Here is a 15,959-nt window from a genome sequence, read left to right as displayed (position 1 = left end):
TCTGTCATTAATTATATAACCTTGCAAGTCATTTATCTTCATTTGACCTTAATTTTCTCATCTGTACAGTGAAAGATTTAGACCAAAACAATATCTTTCTGAGTGTTTTTTTCTCTTCCTCTCTTATGATCACAACTGACTGTATGAAGTACTGTTTAAGTTTTTGATTGCTGTGAAACAAAGTACCACAAACTTAGCTGTTTTAAACAACCTCCGTTTATCAGCTGCCATTTCTTAAGTCAGGTTCTGCCTGTCTGTGTTCTCTGCTCAGGGTATCACAAGGCTAAAATCAAGGTGTCAGAGGGGCTGAGTTCCCGTCTGAAGGATCAATTACGGAAAGACATTCTTCCAAGCTCTTCCTTGTTGGCAGAATTCAGTTCCTTGCAGTTGTAGAACTGAGGTCTCCATTTCCCTGCTGTTTGTCAGCTGGGGCCCATTCTCAGTTTTTAGAGGCCCCTGTTTTTCCTAGTCACATGATCCCCTCCATCTTCAAGTCAGTAACTGTGGGGCAGATCCTCCTCATTTAAATCTCTGACTTGCTCTTGGGGGGCCAGCCAAGAAAGCTCTCTGCTTTTAAAGGCTCATGTACTTAGGTCAGGCCTGCCCAGATGGTCTCCGTGTCTTAAAGTCAGCATAGCCTACTCATGAGAGTAATGTCCATTCACGTTCCTGGGGATTGTGCAGGTGTGTACATCGGAGCGGGCGATGCAAGAACCTTGGGACCACCTCAGTATTTTGGCCAATGCATTTTATACCACTTCCCCAGAGTATACACACTCAAATAAAGCTTCCTTAAAATATTTTCCTTAATACCTATTCTGATCATTTTTTTTTTCATCCTATTTTATATTTTAACTGCAGTGTCAACTCACTAAATTGATTGCATAGTCCATTAATGAGTTGGAACCTGCAATTTTAAAAATCACTGGACTGGGTAGCAGAAGTCCTTCAGATACTTAAAATTCTACTATTTTTTTATTTTAAGTAAAAGTGTTAATTAAAACTAGAATAATACAACATTAAATTAGTGGACCAGCTCTAATGAGTAAATAGACGCAAATAGAAAAGGATTTTTTTGCTACTCCAATTTTTGTCCGTGCTGGATAAAACTACTAGAGTTTGACAGTGGATATAAAGAAACTGTCAAAACCATCATCTCAACATAAAGATAAAAAAATGAATCTAAATAGTAGACTCAGATATTCATAATACTCTTTATTTGCTATCTTTAAATCAGAGAAGTCCATATAAGGACTTCTGAAAGGAATGTAAATTAGGCACAGAGGCAGCGAAGAAGCCTGTGCACACAGGATCCAAAAGGTAGCCTCCCTGAGGTAGCCTCGTACAAAGGCATGTAACAAGTGTTCCTTGCTTCAGAATCCAGAGCTAGAGTTTACGTGTCTCTGTATAGCTGCTATGACTCTTAATATAAGGTGCTGACGTCTTTCCATTCTGAGGATTTCCCTGGGCAGTTAGGAAGTGGGATAGCTCTTAAATGGTTGTCCCCACAATGAGTCATTCAGTGCAACACAAAATGCTGGTTCGTCCCCTATCAGACGCTGTGGTGTGAAGGCCTCACGGGACATCCTGTTCGGAACAGAAAGAAAAGTGAAACGGAGAGCCTGCTTTCGAGGCGGTCATCATACAGAGGTGGGGGGTAGAGGGAGTGCCTTGTTAAAATGGGCACACTGGTGAGCAGAAGTCAAAACAGATGCCCTGAATGCTATGGCGGGGATGAGTGGGGCACAGCCAAGGTCAGGGCGGGCCCACTCAAAGTGCTGCAGAATCCAAAAAGATGGAGAAATTGCCTCAAAATATAAAGACGCTTGGAGGCTCTTTACCGGCTCTGTAGATCCTGCCGCCTTTCACCACCATCCATCCTCCTTGCTTTCAAGCTCCCTTGGCATCTGGCACTTACCTGTCCCTTTTATCTTCTCGCGTTAGCATCTCTGTATCCAAGTCTCAGTCACTATGCATAGGGAACGATGCCGATGCTGTTAATTTCATTAATCTCAGCACTTAAAGTGAAGTACGTGGCTAACTTAACGTTGGGGGTGAGGAAGGAGAGTGCAAGGGAGGTGCCGGCCGAGGTTACCATGAACCTTGTCCTTCTCCATGGAGGACGAGGGGAGGGAATCTGCTGAGAGTTCAGTTGAAGGAAGCGCTTCAGAGGCTTCAGAGCTCTAGAGGGAAGGACTGGAACAGTGACTAAGAGAATAGTACAACTTTTATATGTGTAGGAAAAAAAAACAAACAACAAGAAAATTAGAGAAAGGTTAGAGTTAGCAAAGCCCAGTTTTATTACTTATGCTATTTAAATGCTCCCTGCAAGTTCGTGGAGAAGGCAGAAAAGAGTGGAACCTGGCCTTCCCAGGCTCCTGGCTCGACAAGGCTTCCTGACAGGTCCAGTCAGGGGCTCCTTGGCTGACAGGTAACTGAAAACAGCTCTGGAACTTTCCTTCAAGTTGAGATCTTGTCTGTGAACCGGTAGCCTGTGTACTCCTTTTAATCTCCTGTTATCCCTAATGGGTCAGTCTCTACCTCTTTATGTTTTTAAAAATATTTGTATTTTTATATTTGCATTAATCTCGCTCTCACACCTTATCTTTGTAAGACATCATCTAGGATGAGTCAATCAATGTTCTTTACACAGTAATTTCCAGTTATATTCAGAGGAATAAATTTTGGGTTCATTTGGGGGGTAGGTATAACTCACACTTGCCCACATATAAAAACATGTTCATTCACTTATGAATCTCTTCATTTATCAATTCAATAAGTATTTATTGAATGCCTACCACATGCCAGGCCTTTTCAAAATTATGCTGATACAAGCGTAAACAAGACCAAGTCCAAGCCCTCAGGTGCTTCATATACATGTTGTTAAGGAATACATTTTTAAAGAAAAATAAAACTGGTTAAAGGAGAAAAGTGATAGAAAAATGACTCTGTAAATCTGCTTAAATCTTATGTGATTTTTATAAAAATTTCAGTGGATGAATTAATTAAGTTCTGAGAAATCTGTTAGGCTGGTTTAAATGAAGGATATTAGCTGTATTAACATTTTTTTCAGTTTTTTGCTTTACTTGTCATGGAATTAGTGTATAAAAAGACTAATGGAACTGATATTTGCAGCATGAAGAAGAAAATGGTTGAGAGGAAATTTAATGATTCTCAAGCCTCCCAGCATTGTTTTAAAGAAGAGGTGCCCAGATGTTATTTATTTCTACCAAGAAAAGAAGGCCTGCTGATTCAGCTGTAGGAGAAAATATTGAAATTAAATACCTTAGAGAATGTAACACATTTTAGTATATATTAAAGGAAAGTTCTATTTATTTATTTATTTTTTAAGTTCAGCTTTTATCTCTTTAGAATAAGTTTAGACATCAGCTTGCCTAGAGGAAAAAGTGATAAGATCTCAAAGTGATTAGCTCTCAAAGACCTAAGTGATTTTGGAGTTTATGAGATGAGAGCCTCTCATCTTTTGATCCTTGTAGATCTGGTCAGCTTAGCCGCAGCTTAAAACCCTGCAGTGGCTCCTCATTCTCCACAAGACAAGGTTGTTATTCTATTGACCTTTCATACTCTGCCCCTACTTATTCTCCAGCTTTGTCTTAGACGAGGGCCTACACTCCAGCCATGCCAAATTCTTTCTGTATGAGATACAAGTTATATAAACTTTTCCTTCTGCCTGAACAGTGTTAGGATTCAACCCAACCTTCCCTCATACCTGGCCACACGCCTTCCCCAGATCTGATCAATGTGAAGAGATTTCAAAGCATTTTAGCATACACTTTGTCGATTTTTTAGATGACTAATGCTCACTGAATTCATTGTATGCTTATAACATTCCTAAAGGGGAAGTGGGAAGTGTGCTATGACCACCATGCAGCATCCCGTGGTAGTATGTCTTATCTGTGATCACACTATAAATAGTGGTGAAGTCAAGGGGAAAATCTAGGTAAATGATGACTGATGGTAGAGAGCTCAGCCTCTCTGTGTCTTCAAGTCAAGTTCTCTTCTCAATGACAAAAACAAAAATGAAGTTAGAATATTGACAGGGAGCTCAGTGAGTAGTTTGCCAAGTGGCAGTCTATACCATGGATGGTGAAACAGATCCATCAGAAAAAGAATAGTAGTTTGTCATGAAATTACATTTATTCCATTAAAGTGACTGTCCTTTCCTTCTTTTTTTCTTCCTCCCTTAATATATCCCTCCCTCCTTCCTTATTTTCTCTCTCCGTCTTTCTTTCCTTCTTATCTCCTTGTGTTAAAATGAATTTTTTTCTGAAACGATAGCATAGTATATGTATTGATTTGGTAGAGACTCTGTGTGTGTGTGTGAACAGAAATTTCTTTTTTTTTCCTTTTTCTTTTTTCTTTTTTGTTCAAGTGTCATTGGCATGTAATATTATATTAGTTCCAGGTGTACCACATAGTGATTCCACATTTATGTACCTTATAATGTGATCACTACAGATGGTCCACTTTTTAAATGAAATATGTTCTTTTAAAGTGGCCTGGCTTATCAAAATTCAGTTGGGGAATGTCCCCCAAATAGTCTTTTGAAATTTTACTTGTCTGTGAAATTGTAAAATATGCAATCCAAATGATCTTGTCTTTTGGCCTGACTTCAAGATATAATACCTTCAACATCCCAAGCATAATGAAGCAAGTTAAATACAAATTTGTATCTTACAAACCCCAGGCTGCTTACATATTGAAAAGAGAGCCTACAGAATTACGTGCTCCCTGGGAATTCTTCTGAGTAGTTGGCAAAATTAAAACAGTAATAACTAGTTTGGAAATTCTAAAAAGAGAAAAGCAAGATGCACATTTAACTGCTTTTAAGTTGCAGTACACCAGGCATTTAAAAATATCATCACATAACTCGTGTGCCTCTCATTTTGAAGGTACACTTTTTAATTATAAGAATAAAAAAGATCAAATTATTGAAACAGGAGAGAAAAAAAGGAAAAAAGCTAATCTTGCTGGAGGCTACACATTCTCTAGCGTGAAACTAGGTCAGCACTGAATGAGAACCTTCTCTTCAAGTAAGAAGATCCTTCATGTAAAAGCAGGCAGTCTCTGTGATTTAATCAGCAGAGCTGTCCTGACATACAGGTCACAGAAACTAAAATGGATAACTGCTCCAAGGGTTCAGATTAAACTATGTTCTTGAGAAAAATGACTTTGTTTTGAAGTTTGTTCTGACAGTGTGATGATTTCTTGTGTTTTCTGGGTCATAAGAATGTTTTGGGAAAATTATTCCTTGGCTGAAGTTCCTCCTTGATGGCATCTGGAGTTCCCTAAATGGACCTAGGTTTTTCATAAATCTGGAAGATGGGTGCATGTGTACAAGCGTCATTTCTTTCTTTTTTTAATGCATATTGCATAAGAATGTTTTTCATAAATCTGGAAGATGGGTGCATGTGTAGAAGCGTCATTTCTTTCTATTTTTTATGCATATTGCATAAGAATGTGTAATTTTTAAGCTAGTGAATTTGAAGATGTTTAAAATTCAAGTTCTACTTTTCATTTGCGAGAAAAGCTGACTTTGAGATTCTATATATGAGTGTGTGTGATGGGGGTATTTGAGCGAGTTTTTATTTTATATCTTTCTTTTTTTATTAATTCCATTTAAAACCTACTTTAAAACACAAGGCCTAGGAAAACTCATGGAGAAAACCCCCTTTTCAACTCTAGAATAAATATGAAAGCTTTATTTCTTTCTAGAGAAATTAGATGTTGTTTACTAAATGTTTATGCAGTTTTAAACTTTATAAAGCAGCAGTAGATGTACTCAGAAGGAGCAGATTGGAAACATTTCCAATGTGCTAGTTTAGCTTGATGACTCCATTTTTACAGGGTTAGCCCCATATTTGGTACATAAGCCATATTCTGTTTTGCCTTAATTCTGGGATTGTTCTCTGTCCAAAATAATCAACCCAGAATCAAGAAACACAGCTCAGTCATGGCTGCAATAAGTGGATTACGAAACGTCAATAGTGCTGAGTTTCCTGGAGCAACTTGTGTTGGTGTGGTGTTTGAGTGGCACCATAATAGTCTTATAACTTATTAAAAACAAGTTATATCTGTCAATTTACTTAATGATTTCTAAACAGCCTAATTAAACCTATACCAATTAAAATCGTGGAATAATTAAAATGGACATTGCTTCACGGTTGACGAAAAATCATGATCCTGTTTGAAATTTGCTAAATCCCTATTAAAATAAATCCTTAGCTCTGTCCGTGATCACAACTTCCGTTCCACCCGTCAGCTCTTGGGGGACTATTCCGTTTCACTGAACCATGGCTATGGCAAGAAGAGATTATTTTTTAAAGACCTACTTTATTTTAAATGTTTAATGATAGAATTAATGGCAGTTTGAACAGTGAGATAGTATATCTAGATCTCCCCAGGATTTCCATTTTTTAAAGAGTATGAATTTGAAGAGCATCTAGGATCTTGCACATGTTCAGAAACAGAACTATTGGTATCTCCTAATTTTTTTTTTAAGTTGACTTTTCTTCCCAATTCATACTAAATTCATACTTCACACATAAAAAACTGCAGGATGTATGCTCCTCAGTTAAATGTGGACCATGTTTACAACTCCAGCCAAAAGATTATTCCTGAGAAGAATGTAAATACGGTTAAAAGCCAGGCATAACTGGGGAGAAATGCTTCTGTTGCTGTTTTTGCCAGAGGTTTTGAAACTACTTTGAGTAACCCAGTTATAAATGTTTCAGTGGCCATTCCTAACAATTCAATATACATCATGTGCACATCTACATGCAAGCAAGCTTTTAGTGAGCTCTTTAAAAACTTCTCTAATTCAAACTTCGTGAACATCTGAAAAAAATATGAGATTAAAAAAAGCCTTTGTGTTAGTACAATCGGGGAATGAAAAGCTATGTGGATTTATAATGTAAACATGATTTCAGGACACAGAAACTACTGTTCGGCAAATTAGCTTAATGGCTTTTTAGTAAGTAAAAATGCCTACTAAGAGAACTTAATGGACCGGTTTTAAAGTAATTGTTATCAATTGGTTAACCTACTTCATGTTACCATGTACGTTTGAAAACAATGAAGTCTAATGCCTTAAAAGTATTGCATGAATGCCTTCAGTGATTTAGATGGATGTATCCTGGGGGAAGAGGGGATGGAAGATGGCCCATTGTCAGAGGACTCGGTAGGCTCTACACCACGCCTGCCTACCTGCTGCATCACAGTATTATCTTTTTGCTGGGATTTACATTCAGGGTGCTTGGACGTTATTTTGTTGCTTAGATTTTAATACATGGGTGGGAAGGATATCGATTTCCTGTCAGAATTCTCTGAGTCATTGGAGGCAAAAATTATTGTCAATATTGGAGATGAAATGTCATAAGTGCCCACAGAGAGCTGAACTTTGTGACTCTGTTTATTTAGTGTCTCGTAGACCAATTCATAAGAATTTATTTTCCAAAAAGTTAGTTTCAGTGTCTTTGACGTCTTTTTAAGTACCATTTCAAGTAAGTCAAGATAAAGCAGATGCAACAGAATAATATTCGCTCTGAGTAAAGAAATGGGTATCTGGTATGCTACTTGCGGCTACAGAGTTTCACTTCTTGCTTTAAACAATTCTCTCAGATTACAGACCTCTGTGATATGAGAAACATTCTTATAAATAAACATAGGGTGAATGGGGTGGGATGGAGATGGCCAAAAAGATGCATTTAGATAAAGAGGAATATAAATAATGATTTCCTCTTTCCATACTCTCAAATTTCTTTTTCACATCCACCATTGCTAAACCTCAATACAATTGGCAGTTTTAAGAATGCTTATACATTCATTTAACAAACGATCGACTGACTTCACCACTGATAGCTGCCAGTGTTTGTAGATGAAGCTTGAGACAAATGAAAGCCAGATAATTGGGACCTTGTGTGCTATACTATGTAATTTGCACTTGGGAATTGTTGAAGGGTTTTGCTTTGGGGAGTGCCTTGATAAGGTTGCCTTATAGAGAGATGTTTCAAGTATCATAACAAGAATGGGTTGGGGAATGGATATGTCTAGAGATAGAAAAATACTTTAGCTAAGCAGGGTTAGGCCTGGTTAGTACTTGGATGGGAGACCACCTAGGAAGACCAGGTACTCTAGGCGTAAAAAATAAAAAAAATAAGGGATCCTAAGAAGATAGGGTCTTTGTAATCTGTGAGGTCAACCAAGGGTTGCCTCGCCTAATATGTATATGTATATTTTAGACATGTAGCATAAAAGCTAAATAGATAGTTTGTCGTATTAAGAGTTTTGGCCCTGGAATTACATAGGCCTGGATTTGAATCCAAGCTCAGCTATTATGAGTAGATCTGTGACTTTGAATAAGTCAGTTAACCTGATTTTCTTTTGGAAAGTGAGAATACCACCATATACCACTCAGTTTTGTAATAATGCTTATGTGAGATAATATGTACAAATTGCTTAATAGACATTAGTATAGAGTAAGCACACAGTAAATGTTAAATAAAAAAAGCAAAGTTTCAAAATAATATTAGTGAAGAGTGACAAGAGCTAACACTAAGACAGAGGCAATAGGCAGGAGAGAATTATAGAGAGATAATGGACATTAATCTAGAGATATTGGTGACCGACTGAAAATTTAGACTAGAGATTTTCCAGTTGGAGCTATGATTTTAGGTTTCAAATACTTGAAACAACAATAGCTAACCTTTTTCAATTAAGAATATATATCTTCTTTTGTAAACAAAATGAATAACTCTAGGGCCAGAAAAGAGATAAAAATATATAGCAATAAACAAGAATTTAAGCTGTGGGCCTTTTGAGCTCTGGTCCAGAAACAGAGACCGCCAAGAGCTTAACTCCAGCAGGGTAAGTGGCGTGGAAGGACACCATGAACTGTCACTGCCACATAGAGTCTAAGAGGACATCACAGCTAATTAAAATGTATCTTGGATAGAATCCTGGAAAAGAACAAGGACATTAGGTAAAAAGTAAGGAAATTTGGATGAAGTATGGACTTTAGTTAGTAGTAATGTATGGATATTGGATCATTAATTATTACAAATATAGCATCTAAAATGCGATAATAGAGGAAATCAGATGTGGGATATGTGAGAATTTTCTGTACATTCTTAGCAACTTTTTTTTTTTCTTTTGGTAAATCTAAAAACTATTCTCAAATAGAAAAGTTTGTTTTATAATTTAAAAAGAAAAACAACCCAACACCACTTGCTCCTTCAAACTTAGACCGAATCAGGGATCATTAACTCAGAGAAGCTGTGATTGCTGCCCACCCAGGGTTGTGGCTCATATTAAGTTTTCAGAAGCCAGAGGAAGGAAAGTCTTGTTAGCTTGGCATAGGAGAAGCTACCTGTTCATTCCCTACATGAATCTGTTTTTGCCCCATTAGCAGCATGTGACATGAGCCACCAGTATAAGACCTTGTTCTATAATGGATGTCTCAGGGGACAAGTAGAGCCCAAAGAAAACTGGCTAGAAGAAGGGGAGTTGTGGGGTTGGGAGGAGAGACAGAGAGAGACAGAGAGAGAGAGAGACAGACGGACAGACAGGCAGACACAGAAAGAATGCGAAATCTAAAAAAGCTCCCTTTCCAGAAGAGCCTGAAACTAAAATTTAAGTACACTAGGAAAGCTAAAACTGAGAAAGTCAACAAAGTCAAAAATTGGGTAAAGTCCTGACTTTTGATAAAATTAAAAAAAAACCTTAATTCTTAAAATGAACTATTTACTTAATTTAAAAATAATCCATTTATTAAGGTAAATGCCTTAAAAACAGGAATTAGAACAGTTGAACACAGAGATTAAAATCTAACTATAAAGTTATCCCTAATATCTCTTACTAGGCTGGCAGATAACACCCACAAGAAAAAAAAATTGAACAACAGTTGTCCTATAGGTTCCACAGATGAAGTACATAGAGTTTTTTAGTCTTCTGTTGTCCAGTGGTAAGTTAGCTAATTAATACATGGTGATTTTAAAAATTAATTGGTATTTTACAAATTATATTTTAAAATGTTTAGTGAGAATAAATGTCTCTGAATTATAAATCTAGCCTCTTAATGATCCATAGCCTGCAAAACATGTGAATGGCCAAAAAAATTCTATGTATGGTGTTTTAATTTGTCAAACGGGTGAAAATACTCTAGAATTATGGAAACCGAGAATCCCCAAAGAAATGAATAATCGTTTTCTTTAAGTTTGGCTTTCTCTAGCAAACTACTTTAATATTAATCTGAGCCTTTTGGAAATTCTAAATATAGGGCAAATAAATACATTGAATATAGCAAAAATGCATTATTTCTCATTGTTTTCAAGAAATTTCCTGGAACAATACTATCTCACACTACTACACTGGACCATATTAGATTGGGTGAAGTTATAACATAGGAAATAAATCATTAAACCAAATCTTAGCCACAAATCAATAAACCAGATGTGGAATTATCTTAGAAATGATCAGAGAAAATTAGTCTATCACATATTCAAATTTAGAAAATATCTGTTGTTTACTTACCATGTTGAAGGCTTAGCTTTATGTTCTGTAGAATATATGAAAATTAAGGAGAAAAGTTTTGACCTTGAGAAGCTTACAGTTTGATATGAGAGTTTGCATAACAATGTATTCCATAGCAGAGGCAGTTAATAGCAGTCCTAGAAGGGGCTGGTCTATTGTACAGTATGAAAATGAATGGTTATAGGAGTCGGGAAAAAATTAGACCAAATGTGGGGGAAACAGGGGCAAAACTTGCATCTACCAAATGAAGCCAGCTTTTGGAGACCAGACATAAATACACGGAAAACGTGATGGATAGCGAGCGAGGGCAACAGTAAAATGGAAGAGCAGATACAATGATAGTGTTTATTATGAGCCAGGTCATCAAAAAAATCTGTTTAAAGATTATGTGGCGTCTACGGCCATGCCATCCTGAACATTCCCGATCCCATTTGATCTCAGAAGCTAAGCTGGGTCAAGCCTGGTTAGTACTTAGATGGGAGGCCACCTAGGAATACCAAGTGCTATAGGCGTTAAAAAAAAAAAAAAAAGATTACGTGGAGCTAAAAGAGGAACTCATCGAATTCCATCCAGTACCCTTCAGAAGAAACAGCTGCTGTAAAGAAGCAGGCAAGAAGTGTCGATAAAGACCTAATGCCCTCAGGGCAGAGGCGGGCCTGGGAAAGAAAAACATAGGAAGGAGCTATTTCCACATGGAGGATCTAAGAGGGATTCAGGATGAAGATATTGTTCTAACTGAGACTTGACTTAGATAGTTTCAGACAGGTAATACTTTGAAAAGAACATATAAGTGGTCATAAAAATCAAGTGTGTAAGAAATATATTCTCGACCTGGAGGATCAACTGCTGTGGCCAGCAAAGGGGCAAAGGTGGCACGTGGAGGCATCAGCAGGGGAGCTGGGAGCCAGGGGAGCTGGGTGAGTGGGGAATACACAGAGCTGACGGGTGCAGGGGCAGCCAGTGTGGTTGGGAGATGCGTTAATAAACGAAATAGGAAATTGAGCAAGTGTGTGTGTCTGTGTGTGTATGCGTCTGTGTGTGTGTGTGCGTGTGTGTGTGTGTCTGTGTGTATGTGTCTATGTGTGTGCGTCTGTGTGTGTATGTGTCTGTGTGTGTCTGTGTGTGTGTCTGTGTGTGTGCGCGTCTGTGTGTGTGTGTGCGCGCGTGTGTGTGCGTATGTGTGTCTGTGTGTGTGTTTGCACCCGTGGAGAAGGAGAAAGAAGATAAAGGGAGCGGATTTCTCGCTGTCAGGGAAGGGATTGTACAAACATGAACAGAGAGGAGAGAAAATATCTTCAGGGAAATTTAAATAAAAGACAGTATGAACTTTTTTTTTCCTGCAATACTTAGATACTTATAGAAATATACAGAGACATGTATATGTAGATGTATGAATATACATACATGTCTTTCTTATTTTATTTTCTTAGAGGTCCTTGAGTAATGCCATCCCAATAGCACATCGAGTCCCCAGATCTGGGTTTCTGAATACCATCCTCCATTAAAACCAGAGATTCTCGGAAATGGCTGATTCCAGGACTGGAGTGAGGCAAAAACAATCTGCCAGAGAGTAAGAAAATGAAAAAAGGTATAGGATTCAGCTTAAAAGGGCCAAAGCTACGACAGTTTGTGCCAAAATGAATAATGAGAGCAATGGATTACTGGCCCACAGAGTAAAATAGGAATTTGTTAAGTCTACCTATAATAAACTAAAAAATAAAAATTCCATATACTATAAAGAAATAAATAATAAATAAATGACTAAACAAAGGAAAAAAGCTCTTGCTTAAAATACAGTGACAACTCATAAATGAAAATGGAATGATGGAAATAGAAAATCACCCATTTGACAACCCTTATAGACTGGTGAATGATTCAGGTGGAAGTCATCAGTGGTTGCTAATGGTTACGAGTCTTGATATGTAACAGTAGAGTAGTGTAATATCAGACTTTCTCCTCACAGAGAACTAATTAGTTACAAAGGGAAAATGGAGATGCCTGGTGCACCCCAACTTGACTAAGTGGTCAGAATTAACATGATCAGGGATATGCGCCTTCATCATCATGAATTGGGAAGAGCAAAGCATCATGTCTATGCTATTTCTCTCAAGAATGAATGGCCTGAGTGTGGTCAAGGAGAAAACATCATTTGAACTCATGTTGAAGATCATCAAAGCTATTAGACACAGGGAAATACTAAAGAATTGGTCCAGACTGAATGATACTGAAGAGACGTGATGACTAAATGCACCATAGGTTTCTAGATCACAAACGTAAAAGCATCATTGTTGGGGGAATTGGTGGTCTTTAAATGGTGACTGTGGATTGGATGGTAGTATTGCATCACTGTTGATTTCCTGATTCGTAGACTAGTGGAGAGGTCCCCTGGGAAAGTATCCTTGTTTTGGGGAGGTAAACACTGGAATATTTAGGGATGTTGGGGCATCATAACTGCAGGTCAATCTGATATTGTTAGATAATATCTACATATAGTAAGAAAGGCCGACAGAACACATACAGAATCTGGGTAAATGGGATGAGTGACGTCTTTATACTGTTCTTGCAACTGTTTGTAGGTTTGGAATAATTTCAAAATATCGTTTTTAAAAAATATATGACTTTATATTTCTATTAGTCAGTTTTATTTCTGTTTAGAGCCACATTCCACTGAAATGACTGCAAACTAATCACATGAATTTCAGGTTTTCCCTTCTCCAGGGATGCGTCTTGGCTGGTCAGGATGGATGAGAAGATAAAATGACCTTTTATTTGTTGGAGGCTTTTAGGATAGCCATTGAGTTTCTGATTTGAGCACCTGGGTGAACAGGGTTACATTTACAAAGATGGAAAATACTCCAGGGATAGCTTTTGAAAAGGAACCCATTGAGTCTAATTGTGGGTTGGCTGAACATGAAGTCCCTGTGGATATAGGCAGTTGCATCTGAAGTTCTGGTGCTCAGGAGATAGGATGAAGATATCAAATCTTCATGTAGGTATAAAGGAGTTTCTTAAGAAGAGTGAGTAAATGAGAAGAAATAAGTCTTTCCCAAAATTTAAGGAGTAGGACGAGATAGGTAGGTTGCAAAGGAAACAGAAAGGATGATCATGGACATAGGAGGCAGTCTGTATTGCTTCCCTAAGCTCTGTAATCCAATAAATCTGTCCTCTTTTAGCCTCCACTAGTTATTTAGGAAAGGAATGAAACTATGTCACTGCTATGACCAAAAGTTGCAGGAGAAGATTATCTTGATGGATTCTTTAATCCTTGACATCCTAGTATTAGAGAATAAACGTTATTCATGAAAGCTATATTGGAGGTGGGTGGGGAATATTCATTTTTTAGTAAAATATGGTTAACAAACAAAATTACATTAGTTTCAGGTATACGACATAGTATTCAGCATTTATATAAGTGATCAGCACAATAAGTCTAGTAACTATTGACACCAGACAAGGTTATTATGATATTATTGACTGTACTCCCTATAATACATCTCCATGACTTGTTGATTATATAATGAAATTTGTACCTCTTATACCCCTTCACCTTTTTGGCCCTTCCTGCTACCTCCTTTCCCTGCAGCAACCATCATTTAGTCTCTATGTCTATGAGTCTGTTCCTATTTTGTTTTGTTTGTTCATTTGTTTCTATGATTCCATAGGTAAGTGAAATCATATAGTATTTTTCTTTCTCTGACTTATTTCACTTAGCATAATACTCTCTAGGTCCATCCATGTTTTCTCAAATGGCAAGATTTCATTCTTTTTTTTATGACCAAGTAATATTCCATTGTATACATATACCATACCATATCTTCTTTAGCCATTCTTGTATCAATGGACACGTAAGTTATTTCTGTATCTAGGTTATTGTAAACAATGCTGCAATGAACATGGGGGGGGCGTGTATATCTTTTTGAACTTTTTGAATTATTATTTTTATTTTCTTTGGTTAGATACCCAGATGTGTAATAGCTGTATCATTTGGTAGTTCCGTTTTTAATTTTTTGAGGAAACTTTATACTGTTTTCCTTAGTGGCTATACCAACATATAATCCTACCAAGGGTTTCATTTTCTTTATATCCTTGCGAACACTTGTTATTTGTTGTCTTTTTGATAATAGCCAGTTTGTGAGGTGTAAGGTGATATCTCATTGTGGCTTTGATTTGCATAACCCAGGTGATTGGTAATGTTGAGCATTTTTCATGTACCTCTTGGCTATCTACATGTCTTTTTTGGAAAAATATTTACTCATGTATACATATAATCATGTCATCTGTAAATAGTGATAATTTTACTTTATTCTTTCCTATTTGGATGCCTTTTATTTCTTTTTCTTGTCTGATTGCTGTGACTAAGTCTCCTAATACTATATTAAACAAAAGTGGTGAGAGTGAGCATCTTTGTCATATTCCTGAGTTTAGAGGAAAAGCTTTCAGCTTTTCACCATTTAGTATGTTATTGTGTATTTGTCATATATGGCCTTTACGATATTGAAGTATGTTTCCTCTGTATCCATTTTGTTGAGTGTTTTTATCATAAATGAATGTTGAATTATGTCAAATGCTTTTCCTGCTTCTATTGAGATGATCATGTGATTATTATCTTTTGTTTTGTTGACGTGATATAGCACCTCGATTGATTTGCAAATATTGAACAATCCTTGCATCCCTGTAATAAATCTCATTTGATCATGGTCGATGATCCTTTTAATGCATTGTTGAATTCTGTTTGGTAATATTTTGTTGAGGATTTTTGCATCTATGTTCTTCAGGGATATCAGCCTGAAATTTTCTTTTTTATAGGCTTTGTTTTTGGTATCAGTAATACTGGCCTCATAGAATTAGTTGGGAAGCATTCCCTCTTCTTCAATTTTTTGGAGTAATGTGAAGCCAATAGGTTTTATTCTTTAAATGTCTGGTAGAACACATCTGCAAAACTGTCTGTTCCTGGACTTTTATATTTTGGGAGTTGTGTTGGGAAAATTTTTTATCAAAAGAAAAAGAGGGAGCAGCAGCTTCTCTTTGGTTTCCTTCTTTAGTCATCACCACGATTTAAGTATAGTAAAATAATAAAATCTGTCAAGAAAAATGGAGTGGATTGGGACTGATGTTTAAGTATCATATCCAAAAAGTTTTGATGTTAAAGGCAAATGGGTTTTATTCGATTAAAGAAAAGGCAGTGAATCTCAAAAGCCAGTGAATCTTTTTTTTCTGGTATTGAATCAGTTTTCATGAGTCTCTTCTCTTAGTTTAAGTTACACTTATGATTCATTCTGTTTAAACACCCTATTTAATGCAGAGTCATACCACATCACACAGTCTGAGAACTTTTTCCTACATTATTTTAGGTCTTGTAAACAACTTAAGGATGATCAGCTGACAGCTAAAGACACAGAATCTAATGG

General features: G+C 36.9%; 1 protein-coding gene, 1 long non-coding RNA gene and 1 pseudogene across 4 annotated transcripts in view; 2 read left to right on the top strand and 1 right to left on the bottom strand.

Moving 5' to 3' along the window:
* The window catches only part of OXR1 (oxidation resistance 1), a 304,617-nt gene that overhangs the window by 122,992 nt on the left and 165,666 nt on the right, over positions 1-15,959 (top strand). The window lies entirely within an intron of this gene.
* LOC112483687 lies at positions 10,945-11,063 on the top strand (annotated as a pseudogene).
* The window catches only part of LOC112483555, a 14,604-nt gene continuing 10,594 nt past the window's right edge, over positions 11,950-15,959 (bottom strand). The window contains exon 3 of the long non-coding RNA XR_003047658.1: positions 11,950-12,111. This is a non-coding gene — a long non-coding RNA (uncharacterized LOC112483555). The remainder of the gene's footprint in view (positions 12,112-15,959) is intronic.

This window comes from Pteropus alecto, unplaced genomic scaffold (assembly GCF_000325575.1).
Source record: "Pteropus alecto unplaced genomic scaffold, ASM32557v1 scaffold164, whole genome shotgun sequence".
Classification (NCBI taxonomy): Eukaryota; Metazoa; Chordata; class Mammalia; order Chiroptera; family Pteropodidae; genus Pteropus; species Pteropus alecto.
Note: the sequence above shows the minus strand (reverse complement) of the source record. Positions and strands in the feature narration are given on the sequence as shown.